At 43.7% G+C, this 27,957-nt stretch overlaps 1 long non-coding RNA gene across 1 annotated transcript in view; it reads left to right on the plus strand.

Moving 5' to 3' along the window:
- The window catches only part of LOC132871628 (uncharacterized), a 96,489-nt gene extending 71,917 nt beyond the window's left edge, over positions 1-24,572 (plus strand). Inside the window, exons 2-3 of the long non-coding RNA XR_009651307.1 lie at positions 16,187-16,310; positions 24,161-24,572. This is a non-coding gene — a long non-coding RNA (uncharacterized LOC132871628). The remainder of the gene's footprint in view (positions 1-16,186; positions 16,311-24,160) is intronic.
- Positions 24,573-27,957: the final 3,385 nt, after the last annotated feature.

Below are 27,957 nucleotides of genomic sequence, written 5' to 3' on the forward strand. Positions count from 1 at the left end.
TGCATAAATATGGCCTAAAACATCATCAGATTTTCACACAAGTCCTAAAAGTAGATAAAGAGAACCCAGTTAAACAAATGAGACAAAAATATTATACTTGGTCATTTATTTATTGAGGAAAATGATCCAATATTACATATCTGTGAGTGGCAAAAGTATGTGAACCTCCAGGATTAGCAGGTAATTTGAAGGTGAAATGAGAGTCAGGTGTTTTCAATCAATGGGATGACAATCAGGTGTGAGTGGGCACCCTGTTTTATTTAAAGAACAGGGATCTATCAAAGTCTGATCTTCACAACACATGTTTGTGGAAGTGTATCATGGCACGAAGAGAGGAGATTTCTGAGGATCTCAGAAAAAGCGTTGTTGATGCTCATCAGGCTGGAAAAGGTTACAAAACCATCTCTAAAGAGTTTGGACTCCACCAATCCACAGTCAGACAGATTGTGTACAAATGGAGGAAATTCAAGACCATTGTTACCCTCCCCAGGAGTGGTCGACCAACAAAGATCACTCCAAGAGCAAGGCGTGTAATAGTCGGCAAGGTCACAAAGGACCCCAGAGTAACTTCTAAGCAACTGAAGGCCTCTCTCACATTGGCTAATGGTCATGTTCATGAGTCCACCATCTAGGAGAACACTGAACAACAATGGTGTGCATGGCAGGGTTGCAAGGAGAAAACCACTGCTCTCCAAAAAGAACATTGCTGCTCATCTGCAGTTTGCTAAAGATCATGAGGACAAGCCAGAAGGCTAATGGAAAAATGTTTTGTGGACGAATGAGACCAAAATAGAACTTTTTGGTTTAAATGAGAAGCGTTATGTTTGGAGAAAGGAAAACACTGCATTCCAGCATAAGAACCTTATCCCATCTGTGAAACATGGTGGTGGTAGTATCATGGTTTGGGCCTGTTTTGCTGCATCTGGGCCAGGACGGCTTACCATCATTGATGGAACAATGAATTCTGAATTATACCAGTGAATTCTAAAGGAAAAGGTCAGGACATCTGTCCATGAACTGAATCTCAAGAGAAGGTGGGTCATGCAGCAAGACAACGACCCTAAGCACACAAGTCATTCTACCAAAGAATGGTTAAAGAAGAATAAAGTTAATGTTTTAGAATGGCCAAGTCAAAGTCCTGACCTTAATCCAATTGAAATGTTGTGGAAGGACCTGAAGCGAGCAGTTCATGTGAGGAAACCCACCAACATTCCAGAGTTGAAGCTGTTCTATACAGAGGGATGGGCTAAAATTCCTCCAAGCCGGTGTGCAGGACTGATCAACAGTTACAGGAAATGTTTAGTTGCAGTTATTGCTGCACAAGGGGGGTCACACCAGATACTGAAAGCAAAGGTTCACATACTTTTGCCACTCACAGATATGTAATATTGGATCATTTCCCTCATTAAATAAATGACCAAGTATAATATTTTTGTCTCATTTGTTTAACTGGGTTCTCTTTATCTACTTTTAGGACTTGTGTGAAAATCTGATGATGTTTTAGGTCATATTTATGCAGAAATATAGAAAATTCTAAAGGGTTCACAAACTTTCAAGCACCACTGTACACAATAACAGACACAGCGGTTTATTATTAGGTAATGAAATTCTTAGTTTGCAACTACCCAACCAAAACTATGCTTACTAATATACAAAGAAATATATATAAAATATGAAATATAAAATATAAAGTGCATATGCAATGCAAAATATAAAAGTAGAATGAAAATAAATGAAAATAAACAATTAAAAAAAAAAAGCAATGAGCAAAGTGATGAGTATTCCAACCAGAAGCAGAGCATCAGGATGGATCAGGCAGGTCTAGAGAGCAGAAGCAGTCAGGATCAATTCAGGCTTGGTCATCCCGGCCAGTGAGATGGCTTCATCTAGAGATATATCTGTATTATAATAATAATAATAATTATTATTATTATTATTATTATATATTTTGTATGTGTGTGTGAAGGACCTCTGTATGTATTCATGATTTAATTCACACTTTTTTTAGCATGTTTTCTTTGCTCTCTCTTCCTTTCAATTTCCTTTCTTATGCTGTACTTCAGTTTCCTTTCCATTATAAATAGGGGTTCACTGTCTTTCATGTTCTCATTTTCTCTTCTATCTTTACTAATTTCTCTTTCTTAAGCAATCTTTCTGTTTTCTGTTTAATTTCCCTGCTATTTGGTTGCCTTTAGCTCAGTCACCTTCACTTCAGTGCACAAACTATCAGTCTGTGTTTATGCAAGACAATGAAAGTGGCAAGAATATATAAAATGCAAGAAAATTTAATTTGCTCAAATGTATAAAAGAAAGCAAATGCCCTGGTTGATTTGAGCTAATGTAATCTAAGTTCTTTATATCTCTCAATTTAAATAGTAATCAAATGAATCAAGGCAGTTAGTGACTGGAAAACATTTACGTAAACTCCAATTAACAGCAATGACTTGGTATTCTTTAAGTGTATTATTAAAAATACTCTTCCGGATTATGTGCCAGATATTATTATGATTTTGTCCAACTTTTTTTTTAGCAGTCCTACTAAAAACACTCTTGAATGTGTGTATTTTGGGTTATTTTTCTTTAAAACGTTTAAAGAAAGCTTAAAGAATGAGGGATTGAATCTTTGCACACAGTAGGCAGTAAAAATTAAACAATCTTAAATAATGACATCATCTTGGAATGAATAATGCTGACCTCTGGGTAATTTTACAGAAAAACACGCCCATGCATATATGCTTCTCAAGGCTATTTTACATCTGATATAACAGCTATAGTAGCAGTAGCTGCTTCTTAATACATCAAGTTTGTGTGCATGCTCCAATGGAAGATTGGCTCAGGAAGTAAAGTAAGGTCTAACAGCAGATATAATTGAATTCTTTTTGATTTATTTCAAAAGCCAACAGCTCTGGTTTCCCCCACAGTCCAAAGACATGCAGGTTAGGTTAACTGGTGACTCTAAATTGACCGTAGATGTGAGTGTGAATGGTTGTCTATGTGCCAGCCCTGTGATGACCTGGCGACTTGTCCAGGGTGTACCCCACCGTTTGCCCGTAGTCAGCTGGGATAGGCTCCAGTTTGCCTGCGACCCTGTAGAACAGGATAAAGCGGCTAGAGATAATGAGATGAGAGACAAAGCAGAGGAGGAGCAAGGCAGAAAAAAGAGACAGACAAAGCACAATAGTTTTAATGTTACTGCTTAATGTTACCAATTTTAAAATCAAGGGTTGTTAGTATAATAAAAAAATCTCATCTCATTATCTGTAGCCGCTTTATCCTGTTCTACAGGGTCGCAGGCAAGCTGGAGCCTATCCCAGCTGACTACGGGCGAATGACGGGGTACACCCTGGACAAGTCGCCAGGTCATCACAGGGCTGACACATAGACACAGACAACCATTCACACCTATGATCAATTTAGAGTCGCCAGTTAACCTAACCTGCATGTCTTTGGACTGTGGGGGAAACCAGAGCACCCGGAGGAAACCCACGTGGACAAAATGCAAACTCCACACAGAAAGGCCCTCGCCCACAGGGCTCAAACCCGGACCTTCTTGCTGTGAGGCGACAGCGCTAACCACTACACCACCATGCCGCCTTAAGAAAAAAATCTCCAAATAAAACTTGACATCATCTGCTTTTGGCTCAGCAGCTTTTAATTAAAATATTTGGTGTATTCTGCAAATATGAACACATTTAAATTAGCCTGTTACACTCTTGTGGTTAAGGGGAAATGAAATGGGAAACAGGCTTGTGACAACTCCAAGGTCCATCTTATTTTTGGTTTGTTTTCACTTTTCAGTGATTTTATTGCACTGAAGGCGTGCGCACATAGAGCTCTGGGCCGTTCAGATCTCTCTCTGGTCACCAAACACACACAAAGGGCACACATAAATCAAGTGCTGGCAATCTGACACAGGTGAGACTTGTGTTCCATTTCAACCTGCCCTCTCTCCATCCACAGCTGAGGCCCTCACTGCCACATATCCATTTGCTGGTAATTATATAATATGGGTTTATTTTTCTGCCAGGGCAAAATTAAATGGCTGGTTAACACTGGCATGTTGTTAGTTTGGCTGGGCACAAGGCAGTATTGTCCTGTTTGCACTCTGTTGCTATTTTATTTGTAATGTATGGTCCAAAACAGGCGTTACATTCAAAATCCTCTGGTGCAGTAGATTTTCAAACCAATTTGGATTAAAAATGTGCATTTGTAAGCACCCCTGCCTGGCTGAACGTGTCTGATTCCACCCAACCATGCATGCTCTTGTTTTTGGTCACCGTTCTTAGTGGTGGTGTTGTGTAGTATATGCAGAACCTTGGCTTCTTCTGCAGACACTCTTGGCCAAATCCACCTGCTACCTCAGTTACTGTTGTATTTCTTTGAGAATTTGAATCAACTAATGAGTAATGTAGGCCATAGTGACTGGAACAAGGATAAAATATTTACTGAAGATAAAGGAATGAAAGCAGTAAATGCATTACAAAGCATCTACTACTCTCCTGTGTTTAATCAGCGTGGCCTTTCTTCATCCTGCAGGCTTCATATCTGACCAACCACTCCTGTAATTTTCATGTTGGATCATGTGGGATTCCAGTCCTGATGCTCACCTTACCTACCTCTCTCTCTCTCTCTCTCTGTGTGTGTGCGTGTGTGCACACATGCATGGCAGAGGAGTGAGCGTGACATGTAGAACGCATGAGAGCAGTTGGCATTTTGTTAGGTTTTTTTTGGCATTTAATGTTTTTTTCTCCGTATAACATCTAATTTTTTGCGTTTTTTTGCCTGAGCAAATAACTGTGTGTGTGAGAGAGCAGCGTGCTGGAGAAGCATGGCGCGTCCCAGCACGAGGCTGTGTGAGAGTTTAACTCGCTAGCACGGTGTGCAGATTGTGTGCGGGGTGAGTGTAGAGGTGTGTGTTCGCCGTTGGAAATGTAGTGGGGCATGAGATTGTCTAATGTCCCTCCCTTCATCTCTGATGCAGCAATTGCTAAAGAGCTGTTGAGATATGGGCGACTGGTTTCTTCCTTTAAGAAAATCCTCCTTGGATGTAAGTCCCCCCTGGTTAAACTGCTGTCATTTAGACAATTGGTATTCATGATACTCAAAGATGGTGTTGAAGAAATGAACTTAGTGTTTAAATTTAGAGTAGATGATTCCGACGATAGTATCTATATATCCTCTGACACGGAAATGAAATGTTTCAATTGTGGACAGACAGGTCATCTTGTCCCTGCCTGTCCAGAAAGACAGGATGACCCCAGTGTTTCTGAGCAGCCAGGGCAGGATGCAGCTGGGTCTGCTGTGGTCGTTCCCCCTGCAGCTGCAGTGTATCCAGCTGCTGAAAACTGCAGACTGGCTGCTGCACCAGAGCACGAGCAGAGTGAGCTCCAACAAGCCCATTCTGCAGCCCAGGAGTCCAGTGGAGCTGCATTGACCCTGGAGTGGCCCATCTTGGCCAAACCAGTCCCAGAAAAGCCTTGCTTGGCTGAACCTGATTAGGAAAGGCCCTGCTTGGCAGAGAAGGATATAGTGGATCTTGGTGCAGTGCTGGAGCTACCTGTGCTGGCAGAGGCAGGTACAGGGGTGCAGAGCCTTCTCTCAGAAACACCTGTCACCACACTAGTCAGGGGGGGATGGGGGAGATTTGGAGATGGAGGACAAGCCCATGTTTAAAGTACCAAACAAAAGGAAAAAAACAAGGTAAGGGACATGGGAATAAACAAGCCAAAAATGACATGAAGGTGGATGAAAGAGTCAGACAGTGATGAAATGTCAGATTCGGTTTTTAACTATGGCTCCCAAGAAGAAAGTTTACCAGTTGTTTACTCTGCTGAATATATTGAAGAGATTCTAAAGACCACTAAATGGCAGAAAAATTATATTGTAGAGGAATATTTCCCTGACTCTAAACAGCTTATCTATGATAAAGCATTTTAGAAGAGAAGGAGTTTTTACTGAGCCAGAAGGTTTTTGTCTAAGGAAACTGATTACAAAGTTGAATAGAGAAATTAGAATAGAGAAAGGGTAGTTGCGCTCATCCTTAGGGTGAGGAGTTCAGACATCCAGAGGGATCTTGGAGTAGAGCCACTGCTCCTTCATGCCTAAAGGAGTCAGCTGAGGTGGTTCGGGCATCTGATTAAGATGCCTCCTGGGCACCTTCCTTTGGAGGTTTTCCAGGCATGTCCAACTGGGAGAAGACTTTGGGGTAGCCCTAGAACACGCTGGAGAGATTATATCTCATCTGGCCTGGGAGCAACTTGGGATCCCCCAGGAGGAACTGGAAAGTGTTGCTGGGGAGAGGTACCTCTGGGATACCCTGCTGCCACCACGACCCGACATCAGATAAGTGGAAGAAAATGGATGGATGGATGATGTGTAAAGTGGTTGGTGATTTTTTTAAAATTCTAGAACAGTTTTCATTATCTGGTTGTTTTATCTACACATTTTTTATGAGAATGAGGTTTTTGTTTTTATCTGTGTTTATATTGTGAGTTTAAATATTAATGGAGCAAGACAATATGAGAAGATACTTAAACTATATGAGTTAATAAAGCAGAAGAATTTGGACATTATGATGTTACAAGAAACACAGCAATACAAGCGATGAAGCAGATTAGGTTAATGAGTGGGATGTGTTGGTGATTTTAAGTAATAATAATTTTTTTTAATGTACTTATACATAATTCCTTTACTTAAGCACAGCTCCAATGTAAATGAGGTTTATCTTTTTGGATTCTGTGTATAATAAAGTTTAAACTAAACTACATTACTTAGTGGTGCGGTTGCGCTGCTGTTTGCTCGCAATTTTATCCCCAACTCTTATACAGTAGAAGAGTTTTTAAATGGGAGGCTTTTAAAAGTAAAAGCTTTTTATGAGAATGAGGTTTTTGTTTTTATCTGTTTGTATGCTCCCACCAATGCAGTGGAGAGAATATTGTTTTTAGACAGGCTCAGTAATGTAATTGCTAACTGTAGCACCTCTGACATTTTTTTAATTCTGGGTGGATATTTTAACTGGACAACTGATAATTTGGACAGAAACCATACAGAACCTCACATGGCCTCCCATAAGTGATTATTGGAGATGATGGAGGCTCATGAATTTAGTGATATATGGAGAAATTTAAATAAAAAAACAGACAATACATGTGGGCCCATACTATAGACAACATACACTCCCTAGCAAGACTGAATCGGTTTTACTGTTTTAAACATCTCATCTCATCTCATCTCATTATCTCTAGCCGCTTTATCCTGTTCTACAGGGTCGTAGGCAAGCTGGAGCCTATCCCAGCTGACTACAGGCAAAAGGCAGGGTACACCCTGGACAAGTCGCCAGGTCATCACAGGGCTGACACATAGACAACCATTCACACCTACTTTCAATTTAGAGTCACCAGTTAACCTAACCTACATGTCTTTGGGGGAAACCAGAGCCCCGGAGGAAATCCACGCGGACACGGGGAGAACATGCAAACTCCGCACAGAAAGGCCCTCGCCAGTCACAGGGCTCGAACCCGGACCTTCTTGCTGTGAGGCGACAGCGCTAACCACTACACCACCGTGCCGCCCCTGTTTTAAACATCAACTGACTTATTTTACAAAGTGTTTTATTGTTCCAGTAGGCATCTCTGACCACAGCATTTCATAAGCTCTGACCACACTGTTTATAAGTAAAAAGAATGTAAAACCTAGGAGTGCCTACTGGCATTTTAACACTGCACTTTTAGAAGATATTAATTTTAGAGAGTATGCTCGCTGAAATATGCTCGCTGAAATAAATTTTATTTATTTTTTGGAACCATTTTAAATTAGAAAAGGCACATTTTAGCTCTCTGCAACAGTGGTGGGATGTGGCTAAAGCACAAATCAAAGTTTTTTGTCAACACTACACTCTCAATGTTATGAGAGATGTTATCAGATCACTCAAAGCCCTGGAGATAGAGATAGTGGAACTCCAGCATTTGGAGGCCACAGGAGATTGAGAGCATATTGAAGCACTCAAAAATAAAAATGCCACAATGAATGACCTGTTAGGCATTGCAGCACAGGGGGCATTGGTTCGATCACGCTTTAAAAGTGTGACTGAGATGGATGCTCTTTCAAAGTTCTTATTTGGTCTCGAGCAAAAGAATGGACAGAAAAGATTCATACATGCTGTGCGAATAGAATCATGGATCTCGTATCAGAACCCACTGAAATTCACAAGCAGGCAGTCAACTTCTACTTGAAACTTTACAGCAGTGAGCGAGCAGAGGTACAGGTGGTGGAGGAGAGCTTCCTTAATGATCTGCCAAAGCTCTCAGGGCAGGCGGCGGTGTCATACTCCACCCCGGACTTTCACTCCGGAGATTACTTATCTCCCAGGTCAGCGCTAATCCGGATCCGGGACGGGAATTCCATCTTGACTGAATTCACTTCCTGGTTTTCTCTGCTGTGTATATAAACGCCGTTCTCAGACAGGGACTTCACCAGAATGTCTCATCAGTTTTTCTTGCTGTTTCTATGCCCTTTAGGCCTTCATGGCTTTTTGCTCTCTAGCCTGCTTGTTTCTTGTCACGGTTTTTGCTCTAACATTTTGTTTTTTTCATGTTTTTTGTGCTAGCACTTTTTGTCCTTGCCTACCTTGTTTTTTGTCTCAAAGTTTTTGTTTGGACTATTTTTCATGTTCTTTGTGCTAGCGTTTTTCATCCTTGCCTGCCTTGCTTTTTGTCCCAAGTTTGTCTGGACTATTTTTGCCATTTTTTGTTTGTTTACTTTTTGTTTCAATTAAATCACCTTTTTTACTGGGATTACTTGTCACTGTTCTGCTTTTTGACACTAGGAGAACTCTTTTTTTTTTTACCTTCCCAGAGAGTTCCCTCAACTCTTCTTCCTCCTGGTTTACATACACCCCAAAGCTAACTCCACTTCAGCAACTGACCTCATCAAAAGCTCCCTGGACAAATTTGAACATTTATCCCCTGATTCCCCCAAATTAATTCTTGGAGATTTTAATCACTGCAATCCTGGAAAATCTTTGAAAGGCTTTGAACAATACATCCATTGCTCCACTCGTCTGGGAAAGACACTTGATAGATGCTATGGTTCTGTCCCAGATGCCTACAGAGCTGTCACTCTTCCTCCCCTCGGCTCTGCTGATCACCTCACCATCCTGCTCGCTCCTGCCTACATCCCAGTCATCAGGAAAATTAAGAAGGTTACCAGGACTATCAAGCAGTGGACTAACGAGAGTATAGCAATCCTCCAGGGTTGCTTCAAGTCTACTAACTGGACTAACCTCCTTTCCTCTTCTGATGACATAAACGAACAGGTGGATGTCGTCTCATCATACATCAACTTCTGTGAGGAAAACATTATACCCTCCAAGACTGTTACCATCTTCCCTAACAATAAACCCTGGGTTACCAAGGAGCTAAAAACCATTATCAATAAGAAGAAACGGATCTTCTTCTCTGGGTCAGAGATGGAGAAAAAGGAGGTTAATAAAGAGGTCAAGAGGGCTATTAAGATTGCCAAGCTGAACTACAAGAACAAAGTGGAAGAAAAGTTTTCTCATGGAAACCTCCGCTCAGCTTGGCAGGGCCTGAAGAGAATGGCGACTGTTAACCTTCCTATCAGTCAGGGGCGCAGATACGTTTTTTGAACTGGGGGGGACAAAGCTGCCAGCAAACCAACCCCACCCCCACCCTCAACATGTGTTGTGCAACTGCTCCATATTTGCTGTCTCTGCCCTTGCTTTCTCGTCTCCTGTCCATCCTTCTTCCGACCCTTCTTCTCTCTCTCCTTCTTCTTCTGACCCCCCTTCTTCTCTCTCTCTTCCTTCTGCCTCTTGCAGTTGCAGGCCTAGTGCACTACTACTACCCTCCTGTGGATCACTTATTTCACCTCCCTCACTGCCATCACCAGGAAGTACCTGCAGGCCAGGACAATGATAACATTTTAACATAGCCTATGGAAATCCAAAGTTTACACATTATCATCACGCACAGAAATTGCAAAACTGCAAAACTAGTTTTAAAACCGCTAAGTTCCAACTGTTAAACATAGCGAGAGGCTGGGCTACGTGTGTGTGTAAAGTGTAAACCAGTGCATCCTGACTTTCTAACTATGCCTGTGTGTTGCATGAGCGGCAGTCAGTCAACAACTCTTCGCAAAGTTTCCTTATGAAACAATATGCTCGCTGAAATTATGGCAGGGAACACCAGATTAAACATTAAAACTGCCTTCTGAGCACTGTATCTACAGGCTACCACTGAAAGAAGGAGGCTACCAGAAAGGCATCTCTACCCCATACGATTTTACTTTCACTACGACATTACTTTGAAAAGACTATCAAAAAATTGCAAGGTGATATGGTAAAGTAAGGCACAGTTTACTTATAGTCGTTGTTTTTTGAAAAAATGATGCAATCGTTTTCTGCCTTTTCGGTTTGGCACCCTTCATCATGCCGTGTTGGGGTCCTGAACTAGGAGCTGTCACCAATATGCCTGTCAAACTTGTTGTGGGTAACCATAGCAACCAAGCTCGAACTCACAACCTGTGCAGTCTGCGCAGCTCAACCAACCAAATATTAGTCTTTGTTTTGTTTTATGTGAGTTGTTGCAGCTATGTATGTACTGCTGTGCACCTCAATAAACCGAATGGTAATTAGTTTTTTTATTTTTCCGTGAGGTTTGCCTTATGCAAAGAAAGACAGCATAGACGTTTTTTCCTCCCTATAAGTGGGGGGACCGAACAAGGTGAATTTAAATCTGGGTGGGACAAATCCCACCTGTCCCACCCTCTATCTGCACCCATGGTATCAGTAACAACTCTGTTAACATCCCTGGCAGTACACCAGCAGATCTCCCCAGTGACCTTAATTCCTTCTTCTCCAGATTTGAGATCAACAACTCCACCCAGTTAGAGGACATCAGAGCCAACCTCATACCTGATGACCTTTGCATCTCTTTCCCCACCACTGACGTAGTGAGGGCCCTTAAGAGGTCTAAGGTTAACAGTGCACCTGGAGCCGATAATGTCAGTGGCCGGGTCCTTAGATACTGTGCGGACCAGTTAGGGAGTGTTTTCCAGAAACTGTTTCAGACCTCCATCAACACAGTAACTGTCCCCAAATGTTGGAAACACTCAACAATTGTCCCCATTCCCAAGAGAAGCCCCCCCCCCCATGGCCCTGAACGATCTGCACCAAGGGGCCCTCACCTCCCAGGTGATGAAGGCTATGGAGAGGCTTGTCAGGCAATACATTCTCACTCTGACCAATTCACAACTTGATCCGCTCCAATTTGCATATCAAAGCCATAAAGGTGTCGACGATGCCAAAGCCTTCATCATCGACACTATCCACAGACACCTGGAGCTTCCCAATACCTCCGCCAGACTCCTGTTTGCAGATTTCTCCTCGGCCTTTAATACCCTGCAACCACATATTCTGGCAGAGAGACTCCACCGGAACTTCAACATGAGCAGCCAGCTCATCCTCTGGATCCTGGACTTTTTAACCAACCAAACCCAGTGTGTCCGGATTAACAATAACCTGTCTGATCTCCTCACCACCAACACTGGCTCCCCACAAGGCTGTATGCTTACTCCGCTGCTCTTCATTCTGTACACTGATGAGTGCAGATCAGTGTACCCCAACTGTCACCTGGTTAAGTTTGCTGATGACACAGTTCTCCTGTCCCTCCTGTCTGGCCCTTCCTTCCATCATGGGACCTGCTCTTCAGCAGTTTGTAGAGTGGTGTGACTCTTCCTGCCTGGAGTTGAATGTTAGTAAAACTAAGGAGATGGTGGTAACCTTCTCCAGCAGCCAAAGGGAACTGGCGGCGGCTGTCACCACTATGGTCCACGGTTTTCCGGTCGAGAGAGTTGAGGAATATAAATACCTGGGAACCATTCTGGACTGCCAACTGAGGTTCTCTTCCAACACAGAAGGGATCCTGAGGAAGTGCCACCAGAGGATGTACCTAATAAGGAAACTGAACTCTTTTTCTGTCAGTCAGAACATCTTGTTGACATTCTATTATACATTCATTGAAAGTGTTTTAGCTTTTTCTATATGCTGTTGGTATTACTCCATTACTGTACAGGATAGGAACTGCCTGCATAATATTGTCAAGGTGTGTTCTAAGATTATTGGACTTCCTGCTTCCTGTGTACGAGCAGCAGGCTAGCGGCCTGGCTCATCGAATTCTTAAGGACTCGACTCATGCTCTGTTCCCAGCATTTGAGCAACTGCCATCTGGTTGCAGGTTCCGCTGTCTGGCCTGTAAGACCCAGAGGAGGACAGCAACCTTTGTTCCAAGTGTTATTCTCCTCCTGAACTCTAAGAAGTCTAAGACAGTTACAATAACTTAAGTCTTCTGTACAATACTCTAGTACAATATCACATGTCCTGATGTGCAATATTACAACATCACCTTGTCACTTTAACTACAATGTCACTCTAATCATATTGTCATTTTAATTTTATCCATGCGTCATTTTATTTATTTGCCATATTCTATCTGCTGCCTTTTTTATTTATTTATTTTTACTTTGTTACTGGCAACAGGCCTGCCATTGTATATTGTACATAATATGCTGTTTTTTTTTTGCCCACCCATTTTTGTGGTTTTATTCTTTTTGTGATTTTATTTTCTTGCTCTTTTAATGTACCACTCTTCACCCTTCTAATTGCCCTTCGGGGATAAATAAAGTTTTGTCTAAGTCTCCATGGGATTCTCCCCATTTGAATTATTACAACCCTGATTCCAAAAAAGTTGGGACAAAGTACAAATTGTAAATAAAAACAGAATGCAATAATTTACAAATCTCAAACACTGATATTGTATTCACAGTAGAACATAGACAACATATCAAATGTCGAAAGTGAGACATTTTGAAATTTCATGCCAAATATTGGCTCATTTGAAATTTCATGACAGCAACACATCTCAAAAAAGTTGGGACAGTGGCAATAAGACGCTGGAAAAGTTAAAGGTACAAAAAAGGAACAGCTGGAGGACCAAATTGCAACTCATTAGGTCAATTGGCAGTAGGTCATTAACATGACTGGGTATAAAAAGAGCATCTTGGAGTGGCAGCGGCTCTCAGAAGTAAAGATGGGAAGAGGATCACCAATCCCCCTAATTCTGCACCGACAAATAGTGGAGCAATATCAGAAAGGAGTTCGACAGTGTAAAATTGCAAAGAGTTTGAACATATCATCATCTACAGTGCATAATATCATCAAAACAGTCAGAGAATCTGGAAGAATCTCTGTGCGTAAGGGTCAAGGCTGGAAAACCATACTGGGTGCCCGTGATCTTCGGGCCCTTAGACGGCACTGCATCACATACAGGCACGCTTCTGTATTGGAAATCACAAAATGGGCTCAGGAATATTTCCAGAGAACATTATCTGTGAACACAATTCACCGTGCCGTCCGCCGTTGCCAGCTAAAACTCTATAGTTCAAAGAAGAAGCCGTATCTAAACATGATCCAGAAGCGCAGACGTCTTCTCTAGGCCAAGGCTCATTTAAAATGGACTGTGGCAAAGTGGAAAACTGTTCTGTGGTCAGACGAATCAAAATTTGAACTTCTTTATGGAAATCAGGGACGCCGTGTCATTCGGACTAAAGAGGAGAAGGACGACCCAAGTTGTTATCAGCGCTCAGTTTAGAAGCCTGCATCTCTGATGGTATGGGGTTGCATTAGTGCGTGTGGCATGGGCAGCTTGCACATCTGGAAAGACACCATCAATACTGAAAGGTATATCCAGGTTCTAGAGCAACATATGCTCCCATCCAGACGACGTCTCTTTCAGGGAAGACCTTGCATTTTCCAACATGACAATGCCAAACCACATACTGCATCAATTACAGCATCATGGCTGTGTAGAAGAAGGGTCCGGGTACTGAACTGGCCAGGCCCAGTGCCAGGAACAGTTTACTAAGGGGGCAATTAGAAATCGCAAGGGGGCAAATATTTTTCATATAATGTGTAGTAGTGATGGTGGTCTGACAATGTGTTTCAAACAATTAACTGCGCCAACCACAAAACCACGGCCCCGAAGGTTGCTTTAGTACGGGAAAAGCATGTGACATATTACCAGGGCAGTTGCGCTTTATCAGCACCCGTGCCCACCTGTTAACCCTCCCCTCCAATTTTCTCACAGACACGCATTACAACCGGAAAGATGCCAAACATAAAACAACACACACAAACCTACAGGCAAGTCCTTTACATTTAAAATACATACAAATAGCTCCACGGCATGAAAACAAAATGTCAATGCAAGTCTAAGGTACTTGGCTCTGCGGCCAAAATCATAATTTAAAAAAATCAACAGACCCCGCGGCTGCACCAGTAATAGCCTTCCTGACTCGCACAGAGTCAACGCTAGCCACTTAATCCGCGATCCCAGTTTAGGCGTGTAGGGGACAAAACACTCTGAAGTGATGAATTTTCACCCCCGCTGCATGGGGGGTGACATCAACGACACATATTCTTACGCTATTTGCGCACAAAGTGGACCATATATGAATACATACACCAACATAAACGGAGATAAACTTAGCCTACAAAGAAAGAATGTATTTTTGTGCAATGCGCAACCACTTAATATTTCGTATTTGAAAATGTAAATAATTAATACGTCTATAATACATTATATTTTCATAAGAAAACAATTAAGTGATCTGAGTCTCCGTTTAGGGGGCGGGGCTGTAGCCACGAGGGGGCGACGCCCCCCCACGGCGCCAGGCCTGGAACTGGCCAGCCTGCAGTCCAGATCTTTCACCCATAGAAAACATTTGGTGCATCATAAAATGGAAGATACGACAAAAAAGACCTAAGACAGTTGAGCAACTAGAATCCTACATTAGACAAGAATGGGTTAACATTCCTATCCCTAAACTTGAGCAACTTGTCTCCTCAGTCCCCAGACGTTTAAAGACTGTTGTGAAGAGAAAAGGGGATGCCTCACAGTGGTAAACATGGCCTTGTCCCAACTTTTTTGAGATGTGTTGTTGTCATGAAATTTAAAATCACCTAATTTTTCTCTTTAAATGATACATTTTCTCAGTTTAAACATTTGATATGTCATCTATGTTCTATTCTGAATAAAATATGGAATTTTGAAACTTCCACATCATTGCATTCCGTTTTTATTTACAATTTGTACTTTGTCCCAACTTTTTTGGAATCGGGGTTGTATATGAGCATAAGCCTCACAGCCTTTTGGACGCGCTGTGAGAAAACTGGGAGGAGGCATCTTCAAATAGTAAAAACAAACTTCAGTATGTTCTTGACCTGCATGCAAACTCCACACACTCACTCACTCACCCAGGAGAATTTACAGCAGGCACAAGAACGTCAGGCCCACCTGTATAACAGGGACACGTGCCTTAGAGAGTTCACACCAGGTTCCTTACATACAGTCCTGTTGTCCTGACTGCTACAACACCGATGTCCTCAGCTGAGGCCATCCCTCATTGTGTGTTTTGACCCCTAGCTTGGGGGGTCCACAGTGGTGATCTATCACTGTGTGTCGGTGGTGAGTCTCCAGCTACTAGCATCTCTCTTCATCATCCAAACCCAGCATGATGCCTTTTCTGCTGCTTGGGCCATTCTCTGTACTGCCAGCCACCTGCCCTGCTCCATCACTCCTAATGCAGAGAACATCTGCCACACTAACTGTGCAGGAAAGCCTCTGCATCCAATCTCCACTGGATAGCTCCACATTTGTCATCCTCTGTCTCGACATTCAGCCAACAGTACTTCGTACTTGGCCCTCTTCCTTTCATTGGCTTCAACACATCTTTCTTCCCATGGAACTGTCAAATCAATGATCATGATCTTAGTTCCTGGTGACCAAAGAACCATATCTGGTTTAAGATTAGTTGGTACAATCTCTGGGAATTTCAGCTTCTTATTTAGGTCAATTTCCAGCTTCCAGTCTCCAGCCTGGGTTAAGATCCCAGACTTGCACTCTTTTTTGGTTCCTATCTATCTTTCCTTAACAAACTGTATCAGTATTGGTTTCTGCATAGGGTGTTTTCCTTTTATCTTCCTCTCTTTCTCGATCACATCTGCCAGTTCCCATAGTACCTGATTGTGTCGCCATGTATACCTTCCTTGTGACAGAGCAGCATCACATGAAGAAAGGATATGTTCTAAGGTTCCTCTCTTTCCACACAGGGAACAATCTGGTGTCTCTGTCAGGCCCCATCTGTGTAAGTTTGCTGGTGTTGGTAGCATATCATACACAGATTGCAGGAGGAACTGGAGTTGAAATTGTGGATACGTCTATATCTCTGAGCAGGTGAGCAATCATTGTTCTATTTCTCACCTTGTTCATGCTCTCCAACTACCTAGTTTGGCTGCTCTGGCCTGTCTATTCTCCTCTTCTCTAGACTTTATTTTCTTCTGGACCATGTTACGCTTCTCATATGAAATCAGCATTCTTCCAGTCGCAGCTCTTAGTTGTACTTAGACCATGTCATCCTACTGCTAGTGTCCCTATAACGTCCTTGTGTCGCAGTCTGTTCTCAGCTTCACTAACTGCTTTTGTTGCTGACCACTTCCAGCCCATCTTTACTTCCACTCTAACCGTCTGCGCTTTGTCAACTTTGGAATCTTTTAATGTCATGATCGGTCATGCCTTTCCAACCTTGAACTCCTCAGCTATCAACGTTAAGGATAGCTGTAACTTGGCCATCCTACTGTAGAGTCCTATTGGGCTAAAGCATGGAGGTACACCAAACCACTTTCTGAGATGCTTGTTAATCATTTTCTCCAATTTCTCTACCGTTGACATGGTTATCTTGTAAAGCATTACGGGCCATGATAATCTTGGTAGGAGTCCATGCTGGTAAATCCAAACTTTAAACTTTCCTGGAAGCCCAGTCTTGTCAATGCTTTGCATCCCCTCAGAAATTTCTTATTCTATTTTGCTGATATTGTTCTTGTCTCCCCGTGTGTCGTCATACCATTTGCCCAAACACTTAATTGAGTTTCCAATGATAGACAGAATGCTTTCATCCTGAACTGTTAACCAGAACGGTTTTGTCTTTTTTCTTTAATAAGGGATTTTGATTTCTTGGTTTTAAAGGTCATTCTTGCTCATGCAACTGTTTCCTCAAGGGCTTTTAAAATCCATCTGGCTTGGACATGGGTTTCTGTAGTAATGGTAAGGTCATCCATAAAACCCCTATTTGGTGGTTGTCTGATGTTATTTGAGGTTTTTGGGCCCCTGGTTTCTCTTTTTCCAGCTTTTATCATCATATTCCTCTCCATAACAAAAAGGACAACTGAGATGGTACATCCAGCTACTAAGCCCTTTTGAAGCTTCTGCAAAGATGTGAAATTCCTGGTTGTAAATGGCAGATGAATTCCTTAGAATTAGCTTCTGATGAGTTCTCTGAAGTGTCCAGGTATATGATAGTGTTTAAGTGAGTCCTCTATAAGCATGTATGGGATGGTACTGTAAGCATTGGCCAGATCTAAGCATACTATGGTCAAGTCCTTCTTGTTCACTTTAGCCTCCTGGATCAGTTGGGTGATGATGCTGGTATATAAAGTGCTCATATTAATGCGCGCTTTGAGCTCAAAATTGATCGCCAAGTGGCAAGGGCCCTTTGAGGTCACACAGTGAATTGGGGACATCAACTATGAGGTGAGGCAAACAGCTACAGGTGGGGCACTACAAAGATACCACCTCAACCTGTTAAAACACTGGAATGAGGGGATCCCCTGTGGTGTTGGCATCAGTAGTTCTGGAGAGGAGCCAGAGGTAAAAATGAAAGTAACCACTCAAGTCACTCCAGTCCCCTGTGGACACCACCTCTCACTGGCCCAACCCTCAGAGGTTGCCAAGTTACAAGCAGAATTTTTGTTCTCACCCCTTCTCGGCCACACTCATCTCATAGAACACCACATTAAAAAACCCCAGGGGTAGTGGCGTACAGCCACCCATACCGCTTGACCAAACACACACAAAATAAAAAAAAAATAAATAAAAACTGCGGTTCGAGATGAACAAGGCTGTGCTCGAAATGGGAATAATCAAGGAGTCCCACAGTGACTGGAGCAGCCCAGTGGTCCTGGTCCCCAAGATGGACAGGTCAGTCTGGTTCTGTGTGGACTGATTGCTGTTTCCTTGGTCCGAGGATCGGTCAACAGGCTCTGAGATGGCTGTGCAGGCCAATCCTTGACCGGCACACTCAGAAGCAGTTGGGGCAGGTGTATCCTTCAACTGGGTTGGCTGGTTGAAGGTGAGCCGCTGTCCTGTGCTGGCACTTCTTTTCCACCGCAGCTCTCCTGGCAGCTTCAAAGGCCTTGGTGCCTTCCTTGATGGTTGACCTCCATGTGGGACAGTCTCTGGCGATCCTTTCCCAGGTGGTAGTGGGAATGTTGTCAGTACTCAGCTGGCACTTAAGCTGGTCCTTGTAGCACTTGTGTGGCCCACCAGCTTTCCTTTTCCCCCCTCACTAAGCTCTCAGAAGAAAACAGCTTTGGGGAGACGGCTGTCATCTATGCGGTACATGTGTCCTGCCCCTCTCAGCTGTCTGTTGAAGAGGATGGCTTCCACACTAGATAAGTTGGCCCGTTCCAGCATGGTGTTGTTCGTGATGTAGTCTTGCCACCTTATCCTCATGATGTTGTGGAGGCATTGTTGGTGAAATTGTTCAAGGAGTTTGATGTGTTTATAGTACAACACCCATGCTTCGCAACCGTAGACAAGGCCTTGTACACGAGGATTTTGGGGGGCATATGAAGAGAGTGGTTGTCCCAGACACGTTTCTGTAGACAGCCAAAGGAGCTGTTCGCTTTGGCGAGTCTTTTGTCGACGACCTTTGAGATTGTGGCATTGTTGGAGAGGACACTCCCTAGGTAGGTAAAATCCTGTACAGTGCTGAGTGGCTTGCCATCGATTGTGATGTGTGTTATACATGGCGTCAGGAGCTTTCTGATGGAGAATCTCCGTCTTCTTGAGACTGATCATCAGTCCAAAGGCACTTACAGCTTTTGCAAAGTTGTTGACCACTAGCTGTAGATCTTCACTGTGGGCTAGAAGGGCACAGTCATCAGCAAAGAGTAGGTCTAGTACCATCTTTTCACACATCTTGGTTCAAGCCAGGAGTTTTCTCAGGTTGAAGATACTTCCGTTTGTGCGGTACCGGATGTAGACTCCCTCTGCCAGGTCTTGTCTGGCCTCTCTGAGCATCATGCTGGAGAACACAGCAAACAGCATGGGGGCAAGGATGCATCCTTGCTTGACTCCGATGTCGATGGGGAAGGTGTTGGACATGTTTCTGCTCAGCTTGACTTGGCCTTTCTGTCCTTCATGCAATTGTTGGACAATCGTGAGAAGTTTGGGAGGGCAACCGAGTCTGCTGAGGATCTTCTACAGGCCACTCCTGCTGATAGTATCAAGCACCTTCATGAGATCAACAAATGCTGCATACCGGTATAAGCCGATGTTCTGCTCTCTGCAATTTTCTTGGATTTGTTGAAGCACGAAGATCATGTTGGTGGTTCCTCTCTTGGCTCTGAAGCCACACTGACTCTCTGAGAGGTTGTCCTCAGAAATTGTTGGAATCAGTCAGTCAAGGATAATTCGGGCCAGTATCTTTCCTGCAACGGATAGCAGAGTCACACCTCTATAGTTGGAGCAGTCTGATTTTTCTCCTTTGTTCTTGTAGAGTGAGAATTACGGCATCACGCAAGTCTTGGGGCACAGATCCTTGTTCCTAGCAGGTCCTGAAGAATTCCCTGAGTTTTGCTTGGAGAGCATCTCCACCCAGCTTGTATATTTCAGCTGGTATGCCATCCACACCTGGGGTTTTGTGGCACTTGAGCTTCTTTATCACAATCTTCACTTCTTCTTGAGTTGGTGGAGCATCAAGTTCTTCCCTGACTAGCTGTTGGGGGATTCTCATGATGGAATCTTCTTGGACTTGGCGCTTGTCTCCAAAGAGGTTTCCGTAGTGATGGATGGATTCCTTGTCAGTAAGAAGGGTGCTGCCATCTGTAGAGCAGAGCGGTGCTAACACTTGGTGGGTGGGGCCATACAATCTCTGGAGCGCATCATAGAAAGCTCTTGTGTTGCCCACATCAGCATGATGTTGAGTTTCTTCAGCAAGGTTGATCCACCATTGGTCTTGGATTTCTCTCACTCTGCGGCATGCTCTTCTGTATGCTCCTTTAGCTGCTGGATCGTTAGGTCTTGCTAGGCATCTCTCAAAGCAGGCACGCTTATCCTTTAAGAGGCCCTGGATGACATCACTTTCGTCAAACCAATCCCTGTTCTTCCTGGGGGTGAATCCAGCAATCTCCTCTGTTGTTGACTGCAGCACTGTCTTGAGTTTCTTCCACTGCATCTCTGGGTCTATCCGCACTTCATCATTAGGGCTTGTGGTTTCTGTTTTGGCTTGCAGTTTCTCTGCCACTGCCTGTTGAAACATCTTCCTCTGGCTCATGAGCCTCTCTATGTTCAGCCTCTTTGCTTTTCTTCTCCATGCTCTCATGGAAGGTGGTTGCATTTCTCTGCTCTCCTCTCCTTTTTTCCTGCTTGTGCTCTTTGTTTTGTCTTGTCTGCCTATACTTTTTTTTTGAGAGACTCTCTCTGCATTGAATTTCTAAACTAAAAAAGCATGGATTTGATAAACTGGTCTCCTAATGAAATTGACACAGTTTCTGGGTTCGGGGGAACCCACCTGTCCTGCCGGAACATCTGTGGAGGACATTGGAGATATCTACCTATTCGGAACCATGATTACCAGACTTTTGCTGATTGGATTAGGCATTGCCCTGGTATATCGAGGAAATCAGACAACGGTGACAGCTGTTCAAAGCCCCACAAAGCTGCCCGATATGATTGGAATGGTGGGCAAAGCTGTCGGCACTCAGACTGTGGCTATAGAACTTGAACCACAGCATGGTTGTCATCTTGGAGACGCTTTCAGCTTTGCAAAGAATAAGTATTTCGGAGACCAAATGGAATTTAATTGAACAGAAATGGACAGAAATGGACAAAATGGACAGATATGGACGAGTGGTGTGGATGTGTAAAGACTGTGTCTGTTTGAAAGACCAAACAATCTCTATCTTATCGACATTCGGCTCCCTGAACAGCACCGGCCTCGATCAAGGCTGTTGCTGGGAAAACATTTCCTCCAGAAGGTCACTGCTGGGAGACACTCTCGCATTCTTCGCATTCCTTCCCCAATTTTCCGCGGTCGTCGTTTTTCACCCCCAGTGTGACAAGCGGGTGCGTGACCAGTGCTGCTTGCATGGCTGCAGGAGCAGACGGCTGCTTGCTTGCGTTGGGTTACCTCTACCTCCTCCCCTCCCCTCCCCTCCCCTCCTACCCCCTTCCCCCCACCCCTGATTGCCCCCTCCTTCCCCTCTTTCCCCCCCCTCAAGTCCCATGTTTTAAAGTGTACTTGTGTTATTGTGTGCTTGTGCAGAGGTTTTTTAAATGTTCCCACACTGTACTCCTGATAGGAGCATAGTGGGGGGGTGTTCTTTTTTTCCTCATCTTTCCTCATGTTACTACTGTGTTTCTTTTTCTTTTATCCCTGTCTTCCTGTCCTGTTCTCCCTCTGTAAGGACAGGTTGATGGTCAATTTCACTGGTAACAGTGACAATAAAGGGTTCATTCATTCATTCATTCATTGTAGACCTTTCTGCTTAAATAGGTATCAAGTGGTTAGGCAAAGTTTGCTTCTGACGAGGCGGTGGTCAGTGTAGCAGTCAGCACTGGGCATGACCAGGGTGTGAAGTACATCAGACAAGTCTTTCTGGTGGACAAGGATGTAGTCCAGTAGGTGCCAGTGTTTTGAGCATGGGTGTTGCCATGTGGTCTTGAATCTGGCTTTTTGCTGAAAGACAGAGTTGGTAATGCAGAGTTCCTGTTCAGTACATAACTCCAAGAGCAGTCTGCCATTGTCAGTGCAGCACCCTAGCCCATGTTTTCCAAGTACTTTGGGCCATAACCCGTGTTCAGAGCCAACTCTTGCATTGAAGTCTCCCAACACAATGACTTTATCCTCTTTGTCCACTTCTCACAGGAGTTCTCTGAGGCTGGAGTAGAATGCATACTTGGTGGTGGGATCTGCCAATAAGGTGGGAGCATAGACACTGATCAGAGGTGCAGACTTGTTTTCAGCAAGGGGAGTCCATAAGGACATTAGTCTGTTCGAGTGACCCACTGGTAGTGTTTCAAGCTTGTTTGCAATTTTTGTCTTGATCATGAAGCCAACTCCTGACATTCTGTCCTCTTCTGGCACCCATCCAGACCAGTAGAGGGTGTAGCCTGCTCCATGTTCAGTGAGTGATCCTTGCTCGGCAAATCTGACTTCACTGAGTGCAGCTAAATCGATATTGAGTCTTTCTTCTGTTGTTGCTCGTACCACTTGAAAGGGATGCCTGTTGGTCGTGGCCAGCCAACCTGGGGTGTAATGAGAAGCTTTTTTTGAGCCAGTTTTTCCAGGCCCTTCCCCATTTGGGGCAAGCAGTGCTGTCGCTAAATAGGGCTGCTTGGACGCTCAGGGCACTGCTGAACAATGCTGTTGTCTCGGGTCAGCACTGAATGACCCATGCTTCTGAGCCACCTTCGTGTTGGGTTAAGGCTGCGGCTGCCAGTGCCATCCAGCACCTGCCATTTTGTCTCTTCCCCATCGCTGCCAGACTTCTTCCCACCTGTGCTCCATGAGTTTAAAGTGAAAAATCAGCTCGCACAAACCAATCCCACTCTTTAGGCTGCACGTCCTTCCTTGGTGGCTCAGAAGACTAAGATGGCTGAGGCGACCTTGTAGCTATAGGTTTTGGGTCAGAGTGTCCTTCTCCTAGCCTTTATGTCAAGATGCTGGCCTGCAAGGCAGCAGGTGGTTTTATTTCAGAGTGCCCTACTCCTAGCCTTTGCCTAAAGAGGCTTACCCTACAAGGCAGCAGGGGGCTGACTGGTTTGAGCCAGGGCATTTCCACGTGCCAGTGGGCCTGCACACTGCACCTCTGGGGCTCAGACCTGCTCCGAGATCCTTCACAGTTTGGCATTACCCGTGGTGTGCCAGTGAGGAGGGACTGTAAGAGTCTTGGTGTGGCAGCCATAAAACCATCAGGAGAGGGCTTACGCACTCTGCCTCTCTTTTTCACTCATGGAGCTAGATGGTGACTGCAGCTGGAAGCGGAATGACAAGCACACACACACACAACAGCACACACACACCCTGTGCATAAGCACTACACCACATGTGTGGACTATAGAAAAGTCAACATGGTGTCTAAATTCAACCCGTACCCAATGTCTCGCATTGATGAGTTGCTTGATTGATTAGGTGTTGCTTACTTTCATTTGACACTGGATTTGACAAAGGGATATTGGCAGATCCCCTTGACTCCCCTATCCCAAGAGAAAATGGCCTTTTCCACACTGTTTGGCTTAAATGAATTCGTTATGCTTCCTTTCGAGTTATTTGGCACTCCCACTATGTTCCAGTCGCTCATGGACAAAATCCTCCACCCCCATGCCACGGCCTACTTAGACAACCTCTTAATACATAGCAATGATTGGCCATGGCACCTAGAACACCTTAGGGCTGGCCTGGAGTCACTAAGGCATGTGGGCCTCATGGCTAACCTGAAAAAAAAGTGCGATTCAGTGGGTGGAAGTACGGTATCTGAGTTTCCACTTGGGTCATGGGCAGGTGCATCCCCAAATTGACAAGAGTGCAGCAATTGTGGCCTGCCCTAGGGCCAAGACCAAAAAGGGGGTGAGACAGTTCCTGAGGCTGGCTGGCTACTATCACAGGTTCATACCTAACTAATCAGACATCACCAGCCTGCTGACTGAGCTCACTAAAAAGGGAGCACCAGATCTGGTCCAGTGGATGGAGCAGTGAGAACAGGCTGTGGGTGGTAGAAATGGGCAACTGGACTTGCTTGAAAATTCTTGAAAATGTTTCACCTCTCGTCCAAAAGGCTGAAACGTTTTCAAGAATTTTCAAGCAAGTCCAGTTGCCCATTTCTACCACCCACAGTTTACTATGACCTGGATGATTGAGAATCTTCACAGACAGTGAGAACAGGCCTTCACAAAGGTAAATGCTGCACTGTGTGGGGGGGCCACTTTTACACTCCCCTGACTCCTCTCTCCCTTTTATTTTACAGATCGATGTGTTAGACAAAGGTCTGGGAGCCATTTTGTCCCAGAAGGTGGAGGGCAAGGAATGTGCAGTGCTATACATCAGTCACAAGCTCTTGATGTATGAAAGTAAGTACAGCACCATCGAGAAGGAGTGCCTGGCCATCGAGTGGGCAGTCCTCAACCTCTGGTACTACCTGCTGGAGTGCCCTTTCACCCTCTGTTCGGACCACGCATCACTCCAGTGACTCGACTGCATGAAGGATGCCAATGCACAGATCACCTGTTGGTATCTCACCCTCCAGCCTTTTAAATTTGAGGTGTTCCACAGGCCAGCAGGGCAGATGGTGGACTTTCTGTCCTGTCTGAGGGGTGTTTAGCATATTTTTTTTTTTGTTTATGGCTCATCATTGTTTAGACAATTTTGTCAATTTATTATTGTCCCTTATGTTTTATTGTTTCCTGCTGTCATTAAAAGGACCACATTGGAAATAAGTGTATTTTATACTTTGTGTTGTCCTCAGTGCTATTTATACTATATCTTTTACATGTATGAATTTTACCAAATAAATCCATACCATACCAGCAGCTCAGATGTTTCTGGCAATATTTCCACCTTTTGTTGTACAAGTGCATCTTCCTGTAATGTTCACCTGAATCGTGTATGGAGCACTTGCATGTAACGTCACAGCCGATCCAGATTGTGACAGACGCCATCGTGTCGGTCAAACGCCATATTCCGCCTTCTACTTCTACTTCTGGTTCTACTTCTGCTTTTACTTCTACCTTTTCTTCTGGAAAACCCTACTATATACAATTCTACTACAACGGCTGTGGCTACAAGCTCTCCCTACCTGTGCACGTTTTTTATGTTTTTTGTGTGTATTTTTGCATGTTGTTCGTCTGTACTGGACTTCAATATCCACTACAACCGTATGGACTTACTGGACATTGGTTTCCAGCAGAAAATGACGGTTTGTAGCGATTTCCATTGCATGCACAACATTCCGGATGAGAAAAAAAAAAAACATTCCGGGCGAGACCAGCGGGGTCTCCGTGGATTGTTATTGGAAGCAAAGCGAAGGAGGCGGCACCGGGAGCGGAAGCAAAAGCGAGGCTACAGGCAGGGCCGGCCTGTTGACTAAGCTCAGAAAACAGCTACTCAAACCTCCACTGCCAAGCCTCTACCTCTCCAACGCCAGATCCATGTAAACAAGACGGACGATTTGGAATTACCTTATTCTATTCTATAATCGGCTGGTCAGTGCTACACTCAATACTTAAGTGACTTACCCATCCAATGAGGATTATTTTCTTGTTTACAAGATGCCACATCTGAGTTGCTGACAAATCCTGAATTTCTGTAAAGAAAACTGTCCAGAGATTTATAAGCATGCAGTGCTTCACCACTGAACAGCGAGGGAAAGTTGATGAGGTAATCATACACGTCCGGGTATTCCGCTGGCAGTTCAAAATCCGGTCGTGAAAACTCCGTCCGGAAAGCCATAAGGGTTACAAATCTGTAGATCGTTTATTTTAGACATATATCTAGTTATCTGTTCAATAGAAAAATGAGCCGTGTAGTCTGTCGGTTGAAATTGATCCATTCTGTACACGAGTGCAGCAGTATTCAGCGGTGTTTTTGACCGACAAGATGGGGGTTGTGTACTTTCCGGTCACGTGACTGCAAGATCTCTATAGTAAAGCAGTGTTTGTTTACCCTCTTTCTGTGTTGCTGCGGGGGTTGGACTGCCTAATTACGATAGGCTAGCCTGGGGACGTCTTGATGAAGTTTTTCATGAATGAGTCGAGAGTATGCTAAAAAATAGTATAACGCATAGCTGGAAGTGAAAAATAAAGTCTGTGTTAACATAATTTTCTGCCTGCTGCACTTCAGTATTCCACCCACGTCAGGGACTTACGACAGACCAATTTTGTTTGACACCATTTCTGCTCATTGACGAGTGGCCTAATGGTTAGTGTGTCTGCCTCTCAAGCAGAAGAGCATGAGTTCTACTCACGGTCGGGTCATGCCAAAGACCATTATAAAAATGGTGCCTTCTGGCAAGGCACACTGCAATACTGATGTGAATGGGGAGTTAAACTCTCATGGTTACCAGACGACTAGCCCCCCACTGTGACACAAGCTATGTAATATAGGTGAGAAGCTGAGAGCTAAGAAATGGAGATTGGCGCCACCAAATGCACCATGAATGGTGTCAGAAGGACTTTGACCATTTATGCTCTAATCTTTGACTGGTCCATTTTAGAGTGCAAGTGCAATCATTATACCAGGGTGCTAATTCTTTCTCTCTAATCATTTTTCTTTTAAGTGCAGCTACATTATCTAAAGTAAAGCAGAACACTGACTCTAAGCATTCAGTTGCCTGATCAAGGTCTGTGGGGGCTGATGGTGATCCAATCAAAATTGATAACTCAGGGAGATTATTTATAAAACTTCGTTAAGTAGTTGATGTGAATGTACATTTAACACGGTAGCATAGCAAGGTGCATATATTATTGCTCAGACATATTTTGAATAAGATGATGACAATCTGAGGTAGCTTCAGACTGTGGAAGTGTGGTTATATTTTCCATATTTAACCCAAATGTTAGTATTAGATCAAGAGTGTGACTACCTGAGTAGGTCCTATGACTTTCTGATTAACCCCTACTGAATCTAGAATGGACATGAACGCCATTTTCAGAGGGTCTTCTGGGTTATCAAATTGCATATTAAAATCTCCAACAAGTAAAGCTTTGTCTAAGGAAATAACCAGATCTGAGATTAAATCTGCAAATTCAGAAAGAAACTCAGAATATGGACCCGGGTGCCTGTAAATAACAAGCAACGGAATTAACTGCGTAGAGTTATTTTTTGAGGCTACATGTTATTAGTATGTATGTATAAAGAACTTCAAACACCTTGAATTTATAATCAGGTTTTTGTATTACACCTCAATAAGCTTTATAAATAGCCACGACGTCTCCTCCTCTGCCAATTAGACAAGGCTGGTGTACATAACTGTATCCAGGAGGATTAGCCTCATTTAATGCTATATATTCATTGGGCTTAATCCATGTTTCTGTTCAACACAGTACATTAACCTTCAGATCAAAGGTGCTGACAGTGGCTGTACGGTCAGTATGATCTAAATTTATATTAATTAGGTTATTAGAAAAAAAAACTGAGTATTTGCACTTTTTTGTATCGCTCAAGGAACAGACACAGTCTCAATATAATTGAACCTGAGTGACGATTCTGGGCATTTCTGACCCAAAGATTACCTGCCATGTCCGGTTTCCTGGCTCCCAGTATACATCTGAATAAAGCTGCTGCATTACCTGCCTTAAGAGCCTTTGATTGGATAATCACTGCAGTTTCAGCTGGCAACAATTCCTTTAACCCTAAATGATGTATTGAATAGATGACAATTTCTTAAACAACATTGTCAGAAGATGTATCCCGTGGTTGAGGAGAAGATGTTACTATGTTTCTGGTTGTGGAAGAAACAACCACATGGTTGTGGATAAGTTGTATTGTGTACCATTTTACTGTGTTAACAAGGTCAAATGAATGGCCTGCATCAAGCAAAAACAACTAAGCAGATTGCTGAAAATACTGAAATTTGTTTAAGAATGGTCCAATGCATTATGAAAACCTGGAAGGATAGTAATAGGCCATGAACTTTGCAGAAGAAATGTGGTTGGAAAAAAAATCTTGAAATCACTTAACGGCTTGGTGAAGTCAAATCATCATTAAAAAAAAAACAGTACACCGTAGGTACTAAAAAAGGCAACCGGACTTGCTTGAAATTCTTGA

This window comes from Neoarius graeffei, chromosome 23, assembly GCF_027579695.1.
Source record: "Neoarius graeffei isolate fNeoGra1 chromosome 23, fNeoGra1.pri, whole genome shotgun sequence".
Classification (NCBI taxonomy): Eukaryota; Metazoa; Chordata; class Actinopteri; order Siluriformes; family Ariidae; genus Neoarius; species Neoarius graeffei.